Here is a 20,010-nt window from a genome sequence, read left to right as displayed (position 1 = left end):
ATCTGATTTTTTTTTATTTTGCCTGACATTTTATTTCTAACAAACTGTGTAAAGCACATCGAGATTTTTTGATGATGGTTCCTTTAACTACATGTTACAAGGAAGCCTTTCTTTGTCATTACTACACATACTAGGCCAAATGTTTGGAAGTAGATCAAATGAAACTGTACAGGCATTCATATCAGCTGCCAAACAATCAAAGCTATTAGAGGGAGAACAGATTTGAACAATAAAGTGAATTGCAATTTTATTTAGTTAAGGAGTACATTTATGAACTAGCAGTTTGAAACAGTACCAAGGTACTGCCAAAGTTTTTCTGGCAGCAAATTGGATATTTTATAATGATGTTATCACACACTCCTGGAACAGGTGAGACTTGAACCTGGGCCTCCTGGCTTAGGGGCAGGGGCATTACCACTGCACCGTAGAAGTAGTAAATCAGACGCTATAAATTACCCATGATGCCTGTTAGTATAGCAAGCACATTACATAGGTGATTGGAGTTGACTGATTAATAATCAGCTGGGAACAAGCCCATCCCCACCCCCAATTCCATCAGGATTTAGTCCCTTCCATTGGCCTCATACCTTTTCCCCCAGTTTTGATGTAATTGTGATGCTTCTGATGGGTTTTTGCATATGAATTGTTAATTAGAAACACTGGTGAATTAGTGCTGTGGGATAAAGGAAAAACGTAACACATGAGCCTTGATGATAGAGAAACACCATTCTTTACCACATGAAAACATCTCTGGTTTATAAAAAAATACTGGGTAGTGAGCTTTTGTGCTGCAATGGTGGTGCCCCTGCCTCTAGGTTCAAGAGGCCAAACTCCCTCCTGTCCCAGAGGTGTGTCATACCATTCTTGAGCAATAGAAATGCCTCTTGGCTTGGTTGTAATAAAAGGGAGTACAGGAACCTGGTGTAGAAGACAGAAGGCCGATTTGGGCACCAGCTGCTGGACTTAGCTAAGATAGCCATTAGCAAGTCCAGACAGAAGGCCGCTTACGAGTTAATAACTACTGACTGTCTTTTTCCTCTTCTACTGTTACATTTATGCCCAGTAGACTGTGCTTATTGTTTGAGTAGTCGAATAAGTGATTTGGTGATGGGTTTCAAAATAAAAAAAGGGGGGTGCAGGTGCGCCTGGTTGATGGAATGAACTGTAAGGCTGAGTAGTTAATAAATTCCATGCATAAATTCCTTGCATTCTATCTCATTGATGGATTTGGATCTAGACTGACATTGGCAGCAGAAGATGGTTGCCTAAAGTTTACAATCGAAAACTAAGTATTATTTTTATACAGACAATTGTTATTGCAGTTACTTTGGGGAAGAATGGCTGAAACCAAGCATTGGAATTCTATTACCCACTAATGTTTTGTGAAGCTGAAACTTATGACCAACAGAAAGAAGTTGGCATGTGGAAATGGGTTACACCTTAATCAAGAGAAAACCGAGGGATGTCTTGGCAAAAGCAAGATTAGGTATTCATAGAGCTGAAGGCTCAACAATTGGACACTGAGGAAAACTTAGAAATTGTATTAACGTTTATGAGCAAATGTTATGAGAAATATGACCAATTAAATGCATATGACTTGTGGTCACACTTCAATAAATTCAGAAAACAAGCCACTTCTCTTTAATCTACACCTGTTTTCTACACTAAGCCGACTATTTCCATCACATTAATAAGATATTTGAATTAACATGGTTTCACCTAGTGAAATCTGTCATATTTTATAGAAGAATACATCACGGAATTTAATAAACTATTTGCAAGATTGCAAAAAATTTCTTTGTGGAGATTTGTAATTCAGTGCTCGCCTTTAAATTGTTGGTCAGTGTCATGGTGCTGAGCATTATTCCTAATATTAACTGGAACTAGATTTTCAGAAAGAAGCATGCCTTGGACTAGATGTCAGAAACCTTTACAAGATTCCTGAGAAAATAATTCATTTCCAGTGACCTTCTTGGCTTCAGTAGGGCATTCAGCTGTAACTCACAGAGCGGAAGATACAATTTAGTGGCATTACAAGACTGCCTAGATATAGCCTGAAAGCATCATTACAAAAGGAGGATCATAAAAGGGCGGCACAATGGCCCAGTGGTTAGCACTGCTGCTTCACAGTGCCAGGGACCCAGGTGGGATTCAGCCTCAGGCAACTGTCTGTGTGGAGTTTGCACATTCTCCCCGTGTCTGCACTGGTTTCCTCCGGGTGCTCCAGTTTCCTCCCACAGTCTAAAGATGTGCAGGTTAGATGGATTGGTCATGCTAAATTGCCCCTAGTGTTCAGGGATGTGTAGGTTAGATGCATTAGTCAGGGAAAATGTGAAGTTATAGGGTAGGGTAATGGGTCTGGGTGGGACTCTTTGGAGGGTCAGTGTGGATTTGTTGGGCCAAATGGCCTGGTTTCACACTATAGGGATTCTATGTTTCTATGATAATAGGAAGAAGTGACAATAGAGATATCTCTGGCAATTAAAACAGACAATAGGGATTAGAGAATTACAATAAAGAGTGATCCCCAGGAATGTCCAGGGTATTCTCAACAAGTGTTTGAGATCCGACTTGAAATACCATTTTGTAATATATTCTCCTAAATAGAATAACAAAGTTTGCAAAATAACACATGACATCGAAGGTTCAGAAGGAGAAGACGGTGCTAACGATCAAGTGGAATCACAGAAATTTTATATTGTAAGTGAGTGTGTGTGTGTGTGTGTGTGTGTGTGTGTGAGTGTGTGTGTGTTTGCCTGTGTGTGTGCCATTTGACCCATTCTGCCTGCACTGGCTCAGTAAAAGAGTGTCATTACTTAGTGCCAATCTCCTCTCTAGCCCTATCCTACACACATTATGTTCATCCACGTTATCTCCAATGCCCACTTGAATACATCAACTGAAACTGCATCCACCTCATTTCCAGGCAGTGTATCCCGTATCATAACTACTTGTTGATTGAAAACGTTTTTCCGCACTCTGCCCTTGGATCAAGTGTACCCACTTTTTTATGTTCCTTTTGTGAGTGGAAACAGTTTCTCCCTACCTAATCTAACCAGCTACTTATGATTTTGAAAACGTCTATTTCATCTCCGCTCAGCTTTCTTCACTCCAAGTCAAGCAGTCCTAACTTCAATGTATCTTGAACTGAAATTCCTCAACCCTGAAACCTTTCTTGTAAATCAGACCTAATGATGGTCATGACACCGCTGCTAATTGTCAAGAAAAACCAATCAGGTTCATTATTGACCTTGAAAGAAGGAAATCTGCTGCCCTTACTCAGTCTTGTCTATACATGTCTCCAGACCCACAGCAGTATGGTTGACTCTCAATTAAGGATGGGCAATAAGTACTGGCCTGGCCAATGACATCCACATCCTATGGATGAATTAAAAAAGACTTCCACATTCTCTCCAACATTGCTTTCCATAACGTGATATCCACAATACTCCAGCTGAGATCCAACAAGTGTCTTATACAAGTTTGACATCACCTCTTTGTTCTTGTACTCATCGCCCCTATTAATAAAGTTCCTGGTACTGTGTGCTTTAATCACTGATCTTTCCACCTGTCCTGTCACTTACAATGACCTGCGTACATACCCAGGTCCTTCAGTATCCCCCCTTTAGAATTGTACCCCTATTTCACATTGTCTTTCAACAGTCTTCCTACTAAAATGTATGACCTCACACTTCACTGTATAGAAACTAATCTGCCAACTTGTCTATGTCCTTTTCGGTTCTACTTGTTTTCTTCACAATTTGCAATTCTTTCCAGTTTTCTGTAATGTGCTGCTCTGCACATCAGGATTCAAACTTTAATGTATATCAGGCAAAGCAAAGGAAACCAATAGCAATGCCTGGGGAACTCCATTACAAACTTTCCTACAGCCCAAAACTATCCATTAGCCATTACCTTCTGTTTCCTAACACTCAGCCGATTTTGTATTCTTGTTGTTATTGACTGTTTTGTTTCATGACTAATAACTTTCCTTACACGACTGTTGTATGGCATAGTATCAAACATCTTCTAAAAGTCCATGCACATCACATTAACAGTGTTAGCCTCATCAAGCCTTTCTATAACTTCTTCAAAAAGCTTCAGCAAATTAGTTAAATATGACGTACCCTTTAAAAATCCATACTGACTTTTCCTAAAGAAGCCACGTTTTTCCATGTACTAAATCTATCTTTTCTGTCTTTATTGTTTTCCCTACCACTGAAGTTGAACTGATTGGTCTGTAATTGCTGGGCAGAAAGAAGTTTACTAGGTACCAGAAGATTCAGCACAGCAATGAGTGTTTCAACTGCAGAATCATTCAACTATGCTGTCAGTGGAGTCGGTGGATTTACAGTTTGTGGACATTTCTCGATAATATGCACATTATAGTATTCTTTTAATAAAACATAACTTCTCTATTCAAAGCATTAAGCAGGATATGATTGGCATCAGGAAATAAAGATGGCCTCCTCCATCACCAGACCATGGCAACACGATGCCTGGAGGAAGAGCGCCTCATCTTCCGCCTAGGAACCCTCCAACCACAAGGGATGAATGCAGATTTCTCCAGCTTTCTCATTTCCCCTCCCCCACCTTTTCTCAGTCCCAAGCCTCAGACTCAGCAACCGCCTTCTTAACCTGCAATCTTCTTCCCGACCTCTCCGCCCCCACCCTCTCTCCCGCCTGTCACCCTCACCTTAACCTCCTTCCACCTATCGTATTCCCAATGCCCCTTCCCCAAGTCTCTCCTTCCTACCTTTTATCTTAGCCTGCTCGGCACACCCTCCTCATTCCTGAAGAAGGGCTTATGCCCGAAATGTCGATTCTCCTGCTCCTTGGATGCTGCCTGACCTGCTGCGCTTTTCTAGCAACATATTTTTAAGCTCTGATCTCCAGCATCTGCAGTCCTCACTTTCTCCCATCAGGAAATAAAGAGTCTATTCATCCTCTCACATGTTAAAAATTCTACCAAAGAATGTGTGAATAAGGGTCATGAGTGCATTAAACTTATAGAAGAGATCAGAGATAAATGTGATACACACATATATAAAAGAATTAGATGATGTCATCATGGCTCACAGTAGATCTCATATTAGAAAGAGATTTTACTAAAGTTGGAGCAATGGATTCAAAGGTGTGGGATAAGGAAAAAAGAAATATTGTATTTGGTAGATAGATATGCTTAGAAGTAATCAATCTTCAATAGTAAATAATGGAGAGAAAAGTGTAATAGTAGACAGGTTCATAAAGAAATGGACAGGTATTGGACTAGAGACACTGGCTAAACTCCTAACTGATAATGTGAAGGAAAGGAAGTTTGTCATTTTAGGATAGGGTTGTGAACAGTGTGGCAATGAGCATAGTATTGGAAAATCCTTTTAGATTAGATTAGATGCCCTACAGTGTGGAAACAGGTCCTTCAGCCCAACCAGTCCACACTGACCCTCTGAAGAGTAACCCACCCAGACCCATTTCCCTCTGATTAATGCAACTAACACTATGGGCAATTCAGCATGGCCAATTCACCTGACCTGCGCATCTTTGGACTGTGGGAGGAAACCGGAGCACCCAGAGGAAACCCATGCAAACACAGGGAGAACATGCAAACTCAACACAGAGAGTCACCTGAGGCTGGAATCGAATCTGGGACTCTGGTGCTGTGAGGCAGCAATGCTAACCACTGGGCCACCATGCTACCCCTACTAATGGAAGGAGTGAAAAAAATCACACAGAAATAGATGCTCCAAAAAAACCCAGCAGGCCAACTAAGTTGTCTGCCCGACATGATCTGGCCATGTGAAAAACTCATTAGAAATATTTGGAGGCTGCAGACTACGCCAATCAGTTTTTCAGGGGAAATCTTTAATAATAAAAATGGAATCATTTTAATTCATTCATGAGATGTGTATGCCACTGGCTGGGTGGGTATTTACTTCCCATCCCTAGATGTTCTTGAAAACATGGTGGTGAGCTGCTTTCTTGAACCGCTGGAGTCCAGTTAGCGCCGGGACTGAGTTCCATGATTTTGACCGAACAATACTAAAGGAATGGTGATACCTTTTCAAATTAGAATGGTGAGTGGCTTGAAAGAAAAATTTTTAGTGGCAGTTGTGTTTCCTGTAAATAAATTAATTTGGTAATAAATGATCATCCCTAGATTTGAGAAGGGGCTACAATTAGCTTCACTTTTTCTTAAAGCACTTAAAAACCCTGCATGAAGGGAGACAGACAGTTATTAAGGGGGATGTTTCAGAGAAATTTACTTTCACAATTATGTAAAGCTACTGCAAATAAATGGTATAGTAAAAGGTACATTACATTACAAAAGGGAAGGACAGAAAGAGTTGAAAAGTCTGGGTAAATTATAGGTATGGAAAAAAAGCCCTGTAATTTAACAGCATGGTAAAGTAACAATTATGTCAAGGTGGTGGAATACTACCATTAAAGGAAGCACAGGGAAAGTTATCAACAAATACAACATGTGCTATGTATGCAATGTGAGGGAGATAGGATAAAATTAGGAGATAAGACAGGAGAGAATGGATTACAAAGAAAGGTAAAGATGTGGAAGACCAGAAAATATAGTACAAGTTTAATAAGTGGTTCCAGAAGCAAACATGGCCCTCGGAAAAGATCATAAACTTGTTAAAGGCATGCTGATCACATAGCATTAGCCCTGAACAAGACAGAAGAATGAGTAGTGGTTTTACTTTGACAGCAGCAAGGAATATGTTACAGGCTTGGAATACCACAAGACATAGTAGCCTGAAGGTTGAGAAGTTTTAGTGACTGGAAAACAAATTATAAGATAAATTAATAAAAGATGGAAAATAAATAAGAATTGGAGAGGAAGAATGAATTTCCTGCATTTACTAGAAAAGGGGGCAGCCTGCCTTTTCAGAAAAATGGATACGCCCAGCAAAGGGTTTCCCCTGCTGCAACATCTTAGGGTAAAACCAGGCGAGTGGCTCGGGGCTTTAAAGAGAAACCTGGTGACTGAGATGTCCGTGTGGATTCCTCTGCTGCAAGAAAAGTGAGCTTGAAGATCTTCTTAGCCCTTTTATCAACTTACTCCTGGAGATGTAAAAACCTTTTTGCAGGCGAAAGGTTTCAAAGGAAGCAGACTATATAGAAAGGAAGCTGTGGAAATTAAGTGGTTGCACTTATAGGTTGACTAATGCAGTAAGGGTATGGCTGTTTTCAGCCTTGCTGGAAATAGGTTGCATTCATCTTAAAGCAGACTCACCAATGTCCAAAGAGACAGACATCTTTATTATACACTTTGACGATTTTCTGTAAGGAGGATCTATGTGATCTGAGCAAAGTGTAGCAAACATAATAAAATAGATAATTAAAATGGGAAGTCAGGCTTGTGTGTTTAAATATATAAGGAAAGGCAGTAAGCCGAAAGAGTAAAAAATCAACTGTCCTACTTGGAAAGGATTAACCACATCCTGGTTAATCAGGCCAACTCTTTAAAGAAGATGAGATTGCATTCAGGGAAGAAACAGACCAGTTGTGAAGTTTGATTGGACACAAATTGCATCCAAACTCGACCTTTTGCCAGTTGTGAGATATTGTAACATTGCTGGACATTTATGTAGCACAAATGTTCCTTGTAACTTGTCAGCCCAGACCTAGATATTGTCTAAATCTTGCTGTCTTTGACCATTGACTGCTTCAATATCTAAGGAGCTATGATTGTTGCTGAACATTGTGCAGCCATTGGTTAACATCAACACATCTGACCTCATACTGGAGGAAGGTCATTGATGGAACAGTTGAAGATAGTTAGACCGAGAAACTACTCTGAGGAATTCCTGTAAAGATGCCCTTCAGTTAAGATGGGTCACCAGCAATAACAGCAATTATCTTCTTTTGTGCTAGGTATGCCTCCAATGAGTGGAGAATGATCCCCCTGATTCCCATTGACAACCATTTTTCTAGAGCTTCTTGATGTCACACTCAGTCAAATGTAACTTTAATATAAAGTGCAGTCACCCTCAACTCTGGAATTCATCTCTTTCACTCATGCTTGGACCAAAGCTCTCATGAGGTCAGGAGCTAAGTGGGCCTGGGAGAACCCAAGCTGAAAGTCAGTGAACACATTGTAGAATCGCAAAGACATTGAAAATAGAAGTAAGCCATTCAGTCCGCTCTGCCATTCACTTTGAAAATGGCTTATCATCCAACTTGGTAGCCTGTTCCACTTTCTGCCCATTTCCTTTGGTCTCTTTAGATCTAAGACTTACATTTAACTCCTTCCTGAAAACAGTCGATATTCTAGCATGGTTCAGGACTCCCCAGTCATCAGGAACATCCTTCCTGGACTTTTCCTGCCTCGTCCGGTTAGAATGTTATAGGTTCCTATGAGTACACCTCTCATGTTTCTAAAATCCTATGAAATAGCACTAAACGATAATGAAAGTCAAAATAATATTTACTTTCTTCACTGCCTGCTGCTGCACCTGGATGCTTACTTTTAGCACCTCTTACATGAGGAGAACCTTGCTCAGCTAGTGCTGCTTGATAGCACTGTTGCTGATACCCACTGTCACTTTATTACTGATGGGGCTCGTTGGATTTGTCCTGCATTTTGTTTACAGGAAATGTCTGGGTTATTTTCCTCATTGTTGCATAGATGCCAGTATTACAGCTGAACCAGAACCCCAATTTGTTCTGCAGCACAAGTTTTCTGCATCCCTGTGAGAATGTTTTCAGGGCCTACAAACATTGCAGTGTCTGAAGCCTCCAACCATTTCTTGAGATCACGTGGATTGAATTGAGATAATTGAAGACTGGCATCTGTGATGTTGGGTTCCTCTAGATGGGGCTGAGATGTACTATCCACTAGGCACTTCTGGCTAAACATTGCTGAATGCTTCAGCCTTATCTCTTGCTCTCATGTGCAGTTTCCCCCATTATTGAGGCTGAGGATGTTTATAGATTCTCCTCCTCCAGTGAGTTGTTTAATTACCCACTTCCACTCATGACTAGAGGTAGCAGGATGTAGATCCTAAATCTCATCCATTGGTTGCAGAATTGCTTAGCTCTATCACTTGCTGCTTCTACTGTTTGGCTGGCAAATTGTCCTGTATTGTATGCTCATGAAGTTAACTCCTCTTTTCAGCATGCCTGGCCCAGTTCCTGGCATATTCACTAACACTCTTCATTGATCTAGATCAATGATTTGGATGTGGGGATTAATTGTATTTTTTCCAAACTTGCAGATTATACCAAAGAAAATGGGCTTGTAACTTGTGAGGAAGATGCAGAGATGCTTCAACGGGGTTTTAAAAGGCTAAGTGAGTGGGCAGAAATTTGACAGATGCAATATAATGCTAAGAAATGTGAGGTTATCCACGTTAAAAACAGAAATGGAGAGGATTTTTTTAAATGTTGGAAGGCTCAGAGACTTGGGTGTCCCTGTACATGATTCACTAAATGCACGGACACAGCAAACAATTAGGAAGGCAAAGGTTGCATGACGTTCAGTACAAGAGGATTAAAGTATAGGAATATAGAGGTCTTCCTGGAAATATGTACACCCTTGGTGAACCTGTAATTGGAGTATTGTGTGTACTTTTGGTCTCCTTATCTGAAGAATGCTCTTCTTGGCATAGATGGAGTGCAGTAAATGTTCACTCACTGAATTTCTGGGATGGAAGGATGTCTTTCCTCCCTGCTATCTGGAGTAGGACATCCAAGACCCACCTCAGCTGACCTCTGGAACAACTTGGATAAGTCAAAATTATTGGTAAAGGTAATCTGCCATGGGGTGGAGTAGGGGAAAACTTCAGTTCAATATGTGGCTTTGATAGAGAGGGATACAGGTTATCCTCTGAAGGCTTGACTCTTGATGCATGCCTGGTATTCCGCTACAGCAGGGGGGGAGGAACAACAACCAAACTCATCTATCAACACAGTGCTACATTTAGCAGACCATTAACATCTTGTAGATACTTATCATTACCGTGATTAGTTATGTGGTACCCTCCAGTGAGGTTGTGGTTTCTCCCAGGACACCATACTCTGCCTGCATACCCTGGAATGGAGGATCACTACTGGAAAAGCAGGTGCTGAGGGGGTGGGGTATTAGTGGGATGGGGGGTGTGGAAGGTGGCATGTAGTGATAAGATTGGGGGGCACAGGGTGGGATGGGGATAGTGCTCAGAAGCCTGTGTTTGGTCTAGAATCTCAGTCTTGGACAGGTCAATGGTTTAATTGCTGCCCCCTGCTCCAAATCTGCCAGCCTACCCTAATCGGTTTACCACTCAAACAGCCTGACTCTCCCCGGATTTAACATACCTGCAGCCAAACCAGGATAAGGCCCATCAGTGATCATTAATAAATCGTTCTAAGTGCCTTAGATGGTGGCAGGTAAGAAAATTGAATGTCGGTCTTGCCGCGCTGAACTTAATTTCTATGGTGGCAGCAAAGTGGTGGGTACCTCCTTGATGCTGACCTCCACCTTTCCAATTGTTTACCTCTGCCTTCAGCTCCTCTGCCACTTCTCAGAAGCTTACACCCTTTGTGTTTGTAATAGGATTATGACTGAGTTGCTGACTGAAGGTAGTCCAGACCCTTGTTAGTGAACATCGACAATCTTTATGAACTATAAGATGTATAGGAGTTGGCAATAGAAGATACCTCTGAAATCCACCATATTAAAGTACTTGTGTAGAATTGATTGGTTGAATATTCCAAATGGTCATTTTGGAAGAGAGAACAAAACAGCAGAATATTATTTAAATGGAGAAAAGCTGCAACATGAAAGAACTTAGGGGTACATGTGCACAAAACACAGAGAGTTAACACACAGGTGCAACAAGTAATCAGGAAGGTTAATGAAATATTGGCCATTATTTCAAGCAGGTTAGAGTATAAGGGTAGGGAAGCCTTACTGTAACTGTACAAGGTGCTGGTGACATCATCTCTGGAGTACTGAGAGCAGTTTTCTCCCATATTTAAGAAAATACACCATTTCATTGGAGGCAGTTTGGAGAAGGTTCACTCGGTTGATCCCTGGTATGGATGGACTGTACTGTCAATAAAGGTTAAACAGGTTGGGACTCTACTCACTGGAGTTTAGAAGAATGAGAGATAATCTCCTTGGAACATATAATATTAAGGGGCTCGACAGGTTAAATGCTGAGAGGATGTGAGGAACATCAGATCAGCTGTGATCCCATTCAATGGCAGTACAGGCTTGAGGGGCCAAACACCTATTTCTTTGGATTAGTGGTGCTTGAAGGGCACAGCAGTTCAGGCAGCATCTGAGGAGCAGCAAAATCAACGTTTCGGGCAAAAGCCCTTCATCAGGAATGAAGGCAGAGAGCCTGAAGTGTGGAGAGATAAGCTAGAGGAGGGTGGGGGTGGGGAGAAAGTAGCATGGAGTACAATAGGTGAGTGGGGAAGGGGATGAAGGTGATAGGTCAGGGAGGAGGGTGGAGTGGATAGGTGGAAAAGAAGATAGGCAGATAGGACAAGTCATGGGGACAGTGCTGAGCTGGAAGTTTGGAACTAGGGTGAGGTGGGGAAGCGCAAATGAGGAAACTGTTGAAGTCCACATTGATGCCCTGGGGTTGAAGTGTTTTGAGGTGGAAGATGAGGCATTCTTCCCCCAGGCGTCTGGTGGTGAGGGAGCGGCAGTGAAGGAGGCCCAGGACCTCCATGTCCTCGGCAGAGTGGGAGGGGGAGTTGAAATGTTGGGCCACAGGGCGGTGTGGTTGGTTGGTGCGGATGTCCCAGAGAAGTTTCCTAAAGCGCTCTGCTAGGAGGTGTCCAGTCTCCCCAATGTAGAGGAGACCGCATCGGGAGCAACGGATGCAACAAATGATATTAGTGGATGTGCAGGTAAAACTTTGATGGATGTGGAAGGCTCCTTTAGGGCCTTGGATGGAGGTGAAGGAGGAGGTATGGGCACAGGTCTTGCAGTTCTTGTGGTAGCAGGGGAAGATGCCACTACTCCTGTTCCTATTTCTCATGTTCTTATGGTATTATCTGATATCAGTACGACATAACTCACCTGCTCAGTAGGTATTATTGGATTGAAGGAAGGTTAACCCTTTATTATATAGAGCTCCTAACTACTCCAGTAAGGATCTGTAGGTGGCTGCAGAATAGGCTTTCTTGATGCTTGATTGGAGACATGGCATGATCCGCCCTTCCATTCCCTCTGTCTTGGCAGTGACAGCTGCATTGAACGTGAAAGACGCAGCGGCACTTTCCAGGAATGTCAATTTTCAGATCACACCAATTCCCATCCCTTTTAGCAACTGAGAATCCAGCACCAATTACAGGACCATTCAAATAGATTAATAAGGATGAGGGATGTATCACTGAGTTGAATCGTGTTGCCTTGATGGAATTGTGATAATTTGAACCAATACACTTGCAAGCCAGTGGCACACACATCCCATGAAAGAATTTTAAAGTTACATAGAACTTGGTCATAAACAAAAGGGACACTATAGGACTAATATCAATCTGGAGAATAGCCAAGGTATAAATGATCTGAAGGATGAAACATCCATGTATTGTGCCCCAGCCTGAGACGAGAAAGAGGAACGAAATATTTTCTTCAGTTTAGATCAGTGCTAGAGTGAAATTCTCTTTATAAACTGCTAAAACAAATGTATCAGTCGGATTTTTTAAAAAAAGTACTGTGAATGCTGGAAATCAGTAGCAAAAACAGAAATTGCTGAAAAAAATCTCAGCAGGTCTGGCAGCATCTATGGAGAGAAAACAGAATTAACTTTTCATGTCCAGTGACTCTTCTTTCAGAACTGGTTGTAGCTGGGAAAGGTTTAGCATATATGATGGAGAAGGGGAAAGGAGTAAATGATAGATGGAAATGGAGCCCAAAGAGAGAGTTGGATATACAAAGGATTAAGTAAAGGTCACTATACGAGAATGAATAGCTGTTAATGGGGACCATTGGTGGTCACAATGGGTTGCTTGCGGCAGCTAATAACAAGGCCTGGCATGTGGGGGTTTGAGTAAGGACATGGGAGAAGGCACCTTTGTAGGGTCCACTGGACTTGAAATGTTAATCCCGTTTTATTTCCACAGATGTTGCCAGACCTGCTGAGGTTTTCCAACAATTTCTGTTTTGTGCCAATCTGAATGTCATTGAATGAGCAGCACATTTGAAGGAAAAGTCAAAGAAAAACTCTTATTTTGCAGCCTCCTCTCTCAAGGAATCATTTTTCTCAAACCTTTACAGATAAAAGCATTTATTAAGATATTACTATTGCTATCCAAACTATTTTAGAGGTAATGTGCTAAAAATCTTCCACCATTGCTTTCACATGCTCAATTTCTTAACATCTAACATATTAACTTCATTACATTTTTCTTCTTAAACCTTCTTTTCCTGGTACTTTGAAGTCCGTGACCAATTCAGCCCATACCCCAGCTTTCACTGCATAATCCTGAAATTAATTCTCTTTAAATACATCTCAGACAGCCCTTTGAAAGATTCTGCAGAATCTGATTCCATCACCCTTTCAGAAAGTAGATTTCATGTCATAACAACCAGCTGCAATCAAAATCAAAGGGAAATCTCAAATAAATAGAGGTAAACAAATAGAATTTCTCACTCTCCGCCAGCATGATGGAATTGACAGCAGCCTTTGGATGCATCTCTTCCCTAAGTACTAAGTTTCTGTTGTGACTGTGTTTTCATTGGAAGCTAATACACACTAAAACATATTGATTTTCATTTCATCATTAAACCTTTCATTAATGAAAATAAAATTGACAATTTCTTTTTGCTTGTGAGTTCTTCTATTTCTAACTGACAAGCCAACATTAATAAATGGGAACGTGCACAATTTTCCAAGGAGGTGAGACTGATATAAGACTACAAGACCATAGGAGCAGAAATTTGGCCATTCAGCCCATGAATGCTCTGTCATTCAATTATGGCTCTTAGGAGTTTCAACCCCACTTTTCCACTTTCTCCCCATAACCTTTGATTCCCTTGGCAAACAAGAACTTATCTATCTCTATCTTAAATATATTCAATGACCTGGCCTCCACAGACTCTTTGGCAATGAATTCCATATATCCACTCCTCTCTGGCTGAAGAAGTTTCTCCTTATCTCAGTTCTAAAAGGTCTTCCCTGTACTCTAAGGCTGTGCCCTTGAGTTCTTATTTCTCCTGCCAATGGAAACATCTTCACAACATCCATTCTGTCTAGACCATTGAGTATCAAGTTGCAATCAGATCCCCCCTCATCCTTCTAAACTCCATCAAGTGTAGTCCCCAGACTCCTCAAACATTCCTCATATGTTAAGCCTTTCATTCCTGGGATCATTCTCGTAAACCTCCTCTGGACCTGCCTCGGGGCCAACACATCCTTTCTGACATAGGGGGCCCAAAATTACGTACAATACTCTAAATGTGGTCTGACCAGAACCTTATAAAGCCTCAGAAGTACATTCCTGCTTTTGTGTTCTGGTTCTTTTGAGACAAATGACATTATTGTATTTGCCTACCTGATTACCGACTTAACCTTCAAGTTTACCTCAGAGAATCCTGGACTAGGACTCCCAAGTCGCTTTGTACTCCAGATTTCTGAATTTTCTCCCATTTAGAAAATAGTCCATGCCTCTATTCTTCCTATTAAAGTGCATGACCTCACACTTTCGCACATTGTATTTCATCCGTCCACTCTCCTAACCTGTCTAAATCTTTCTGCAGCCACCCTGCCTTCTCAATGCTACCTGCTTCCTCTACCTTTCTTTGTAACATGTGCAAACTTAGCCAGAATGCCCTCAGTCCATTCATCCAGATCATTAATGTATAAAGTGAAAAGTTGTGGTCCCAACACCGATCCTTGTGGAACATCACTAGTCATCAGCTACAATCCTGAGAAAGACTCTTTTATTCCCACTCTCTGCCATCTGAAAGACAGCCAACCTCCTATCTATGTGAGCACCTTACCTCTAACACCATGGGCCCTTATCTTGCTCAGCAATCTCCTGTGCGGCACCTTAACAAAGGCCTTCAGGAAGTCCAGATATGTAACATCCATTGGCTCTCATTGGTCTAACCTGCTTATTACCTCCTCAAAGAATTCTAATAGATTTGTCAGGCATGATTTCCTCTTGATGAAACCATGCTGATTTTGCCCTATTTTAATATCCACTTCCATGTATTTAGAAATCTCATCCTTCACAACGGATTCCAACATCTTACTTACGATTGAGGTCAGGCTAATTGGCCTATAATTTCCTGTCTTTTGTCTTACTCCCTTCTTAAACAGGGAGGGTTACATTAGTAATCTTCCAGTCCTCTGGGAGCATTCCAGTGATACCTAAAAGATCCTTACTACGCCTCCACTATCTCTCTTCAGCTATATCCTTCAGAACTCGAGGGTGTAGCCCATCTGGTCCAGGTGATTTGTCCTCTTTCAGACCTTTCCATTTTTCTAGCCCCTTCTCTTTGGTGATGGCCACCGTACTCATTTCTGCCCCCAACTCTATTCACAACACCACTGCTAGCAATCCAGAAGAAGAGCAGTTTGTGTTTCCTCCCTGTACCTCCACAATGCAGCTGGTTGGAGATTAATTAGATAAAAATTAAATCAGAAGAGATGTAAAATAGGCTTCCAATTTAACATCATTTTGTACTTTTGTATCAGGTTAAAACCAACTCCTTTTTATGTGAACCTGGATAATGAAAGTTGATAGATCAGTTTATCGCTTGGACTGGGTTACCCGGGAGTTGAATCACTCTTGCACTGTCATTAATAACCCTAGAGAGAAGTAACATATCAAATGGATTACTGCTCCTGTGTGTAGTACTAAAACAGTTCTTATTAAAGTCACAAATTACACCCTGTTTGACTGTGACATTTTGCCTCCTCATCCTTCTTAAACTATTTGTACTACATGACACAGTTGACCACAGCAAAACATGTCCTTCAATACCTACCATTGTCTTCCAGGTATTTGGAACTGGTTTCACTTATCTCTATACCTACCTTTGTAATCATAGCTGGAGCATCACCCACATAGCTTTTTTTTCCTTGATTCCGCACATTTACGTTTGATGTTCACCAAGGATTTGATTCTTTGACTTCCTTCTCCCATGACTGCATGAACAATGCCACAACTGCAGAGGGTGCATTCCTGTAGTGAGACCACCTACAGCGATGTTTGCAGACACCTGCAACAAGGTTAGCACAGATCAAACAAAAAGCTAAAAAGATCGCATAACACTATCGGCTCTTCACTCGCTGGCCCTCCTTTACCATTACTTCCCAATGATTCTTTATAATGTCAGATCCCCCTGCTCCTGTTTTCACGCTACATCAGTGTGACTGGCAAGGAGTGGTGAGAAAATGGGAGGGAGCATTGAAGGGAGTGGTGGCAAGTCGAAGGACTCTGAGCAGGAGAGAGTGGTCAAGAGAATAGTGATCGGTATGGAATGGAGTGGTTAAAGGACCAGGGAGCAGGGAATGGCATGTGGCAGAAGGAGTGGCAACTAAGAAGGAGCAGCAAAGGCAAGGACACGGGAGGCTGGCATCCTTCTCAACTCCACCACAACCTCTCTTGATTCCTCCACTGTAGCCAGATTATCAGACTAGTTATCCAGAACTTTGTGCATAAGCTTAGATTACTTACGGTGTGGAAACAGGCCCTTCAGCCCAACAAGTCCACACCAACCCTCCAAAGAGCAACCCACCCAGACCCAATCCCCTACATTTACCCTCTCACCTAACACTATGGGCAATTTAGCATGGCCAATTCACCTAACCTGCATATCTTTGGAGGAAACCAGAGCACCCGGAGGAAACCCACGCAGACACAGGAAGAATGTGCAAACTCCACACAGACAGTTGCCTGAGGCAGGAAATGAACCCAGGTCTCTGGCGCTGTGAGACAGCAGTGCTAACCACTGTGCCACCATGCCGCCTGCAATAAGTTTGCTTCAGTTCAGTATTGTGAAAACTGAAACCATTGTTTTCAATCCATGTTCCAAACTTCATTCCCTAACTACCAACGTCATTGCTCTCCAACCAAGTTGAAGGGACTTTAATATGTGTCTTACATAAAACCCATATAGAATTATGAATGGTATTTTTGGATAATACTGATCAGAATGTGCACCATGTGGGTTTTGCTGAGTATTAGGTCATGCTACAATCAAAGAAGACCATGGAAGGTATATGTTAGTTTTGGTTTGCAGATTCAGGATGAGCTTGAGTGCTTTCCCAGTCTCCACACAAAGAATCTTGTGTGCTGCTGCACTGAGTTTGCCTTCTTTCCCTGTAGGAATAGACATGTCCCAATACCTGGACCATCATTTCTGGGCTGGAGACTGCTCGAAGTTGCAAAGATTCAAAGCCACAACATTGCTGTAGATCTTATGATTCTGTTCAGCCTGTTATGACTGAGGCCCAAGTCTTCAACATGTATTACCAGCGACTTCATCTCTCTTCACAGCATGATCGGAAATTAAGTCAGTCTAATCATAGCCTTGATGTCACATATGATACCAAGATGAGCTTCTGAGTTCATATTTATCCCATTAGTCAATTTTTCTTTCCTCAAGCAGTATCATTGCTTGACTTCAGCTCCACTCCTGCTGAAATCTCCAACTGTGCCTTTGTTAACTCTCAACTTGACAATTCCAACAAAATCCTGGGTGGCTTCTCTCTGTAAACTTTAGGTTATACAGAACTCTAGTTCCCACGTCATAGCTTACAACAAATTACATTCTTCTAGCTCACTGATCTACATGGGCTCCTTGTCGAGCAATGTCTCACTTTTAAATTCTCATTCTCGTTTTCAAATCCCTTCCACATCCGTCTCCATCTTGATAATTTTCTCCAGCCCCACAGACACAGAGAAATCAAGGGTTACAGGGAAGTGCAGGAAAGTGAGCCTGAGGAATGTCAGATCAGCCACAATGTTATTGAATGATAGAACAGGCTTGAGGGGCTGAATGGCATGCTCATTTTCCTATTCCTTCTTGTGTTATGGCCTTATTAAATCTCTAAGACTTCTACCCTCCTCTAATTCTGTGCAACCCAAAATTTCAATATTCTACTGTAGGTGGCTGTATCTTTAGTTGCCTAACCTCAAACTCTGGAATATCTTCATAAGTGTCTCCACTTCTCTACTTAATTGGCTCCTTTAAGACACTCCTTAAAAGCCATCTTCTTAAGCAATATTTTAGTCATCTTACCTAATATCTTCTTGCATCACTTAGCCTCATACTTTGTTCTAATAATGTTGCAGTGAAGTGCCTTGGGACCTTTCGCAGTTTTAAACGCAGCTATACAGATATCAGTGGTTGTTGCTATAAATTGTACCTGTAAAGCTCTTTCCTCGCCATTCCAACACATATTCCCGACGGATCCTTTCAACCCAGTGTTCTACCAGAACTCTGTAATGTACATTTTCACCAGAACTCTCACATTCCCACAACAACACACTTAACCGCATTCTCATTCGAACTATCTGATCTGTATTCCTCCCAGACTTGAATAGAAAAGAAAATCCAGAGGAAAACATGGGCTGCAATCCACCAATGCAGTTTTTGCCTCTGTCCAAGTCAACTTCCTACTCCATGAACACTGAAGTTGGAAAAAATAATGCAATTAAATTATTTGAGAGTGAATTGATTTTTGATGAGAGATTTTGGTAATTATTTATTGAATTACTATTTTATTTGCTGGTATAAATCTTTAAATAGCACAGTGGACTAACCAATTCAACATCAAAACAAATGGGAATTGCTGCAAAATTATTGTTATGACCCCAGCTGATTTTACTACTGCACAAATTCAGATTGAAATCTGGCCTGACAGATCAGAGTTTGTTAATTTTTGGCTGTACTGAAGTGTTTTCTTACTGAAGCATAAGCACGTGGGACATATAAGTAAATATTTACACACTTGTCAAGACAAAATTTGCTCCATTCAAATCAATCATTACATTTACAGTATAAACTCTAAAAACCACACTGGGAAAAAAATGTACACATTGTAAATGTCCTACACTAAAGGTTCCATTATGTAGATCTGATCTGGGGAAGTTCTGAAACACAGCTTGAATGACTGATACAAAGAGATGTGTGTGCATAGTCTGTCTGGTGAGCTACAGTGTGATAGAAAATCCTGGCAATGAAGCTGAAGAAATATATGTTCAAAAGGCTGGATAGGGGAGCGCTGTGAGTCCCCTGTTTACTGATTATTCAACACTGTTGTTTTAAAACTTGCATAATTTACATTTGCATCCCTAAGATCTCAGGTGAATATGCTTTTGAGGTCTGCTTTTGAGGTCAGCTTGGCGTTCCCAGAGGATCTTGATTTGAAATTCTTCCCAATATTTGACCCCTTTCGCAGCTAATTACAGACTGGCTTCTCCAGCATGGGCCTGAATCTGCACCTGTTTCTCATCTCTGAGCAGCTGCTAATGAGGTTTAAAGTGGCAGACAGGGCTAAGCAGTCCACACATGGATGTGCAGCGTATTGATCTCATTTATACACCATGCATGAAATAACCGCCATCAGGTATTGCAAAATACAACATACAAGGCTCATCAGTTTTGGAAACAGGGATGAACAACACTTACACATCCTTCTCTAGATTGCATTAATTTTTTTGTGTTTCCTTCCTTGTAAATTTGCAGCTAAACTGTTACTGAATTATTTATTAATCTTATGAAATAAATCAGATAACGTATTAAGGTTGTTCAGATATGTCAAAATTTAAAGTTTGGTTTTTGAATTGAAGAATTTCACTTTGGAAGAAGAAATGTTGAAATAGAGATGCCTTTTTCTCTTAAAACTCTCCACTCTTCGCTCCAATAGATATGTTGTTTCCAGACTGGATTCAATTTGGTGCTTGCGTTTGAAATGAAAGAGATAGCTGGTGCATATTGTGAAATGATACTAATGGTATCAGTTCAATCCTCAATAGGTCGTCATAGTTCATGGACACTTGCCTCCTTGCCTTGACCATATTAAATATGGAATGGTGCTGCTC

This window comes from Hemiscyllium ocellatum, chromosome 3 (assembly GCF_020745735.1).
Source record: "Hemiscyllium ocellatum isolate sHemOce1 chromosome 3, sHemOce1.pat.X.cur, whole genome shotgun sequence".
NCBI classification, from domain to species: Eukaryota; Metazoa; Chordata; class Chondrichthyes; order Orectolobiformes; family Hemiscylliidae; genus Hemiscyllium; species Hemiscyllium ocellatum.
The sequence above is the reverse complement of the archived record's forward strand: the minus strand, read 5'-3'. Positions refer to the sequence as shown.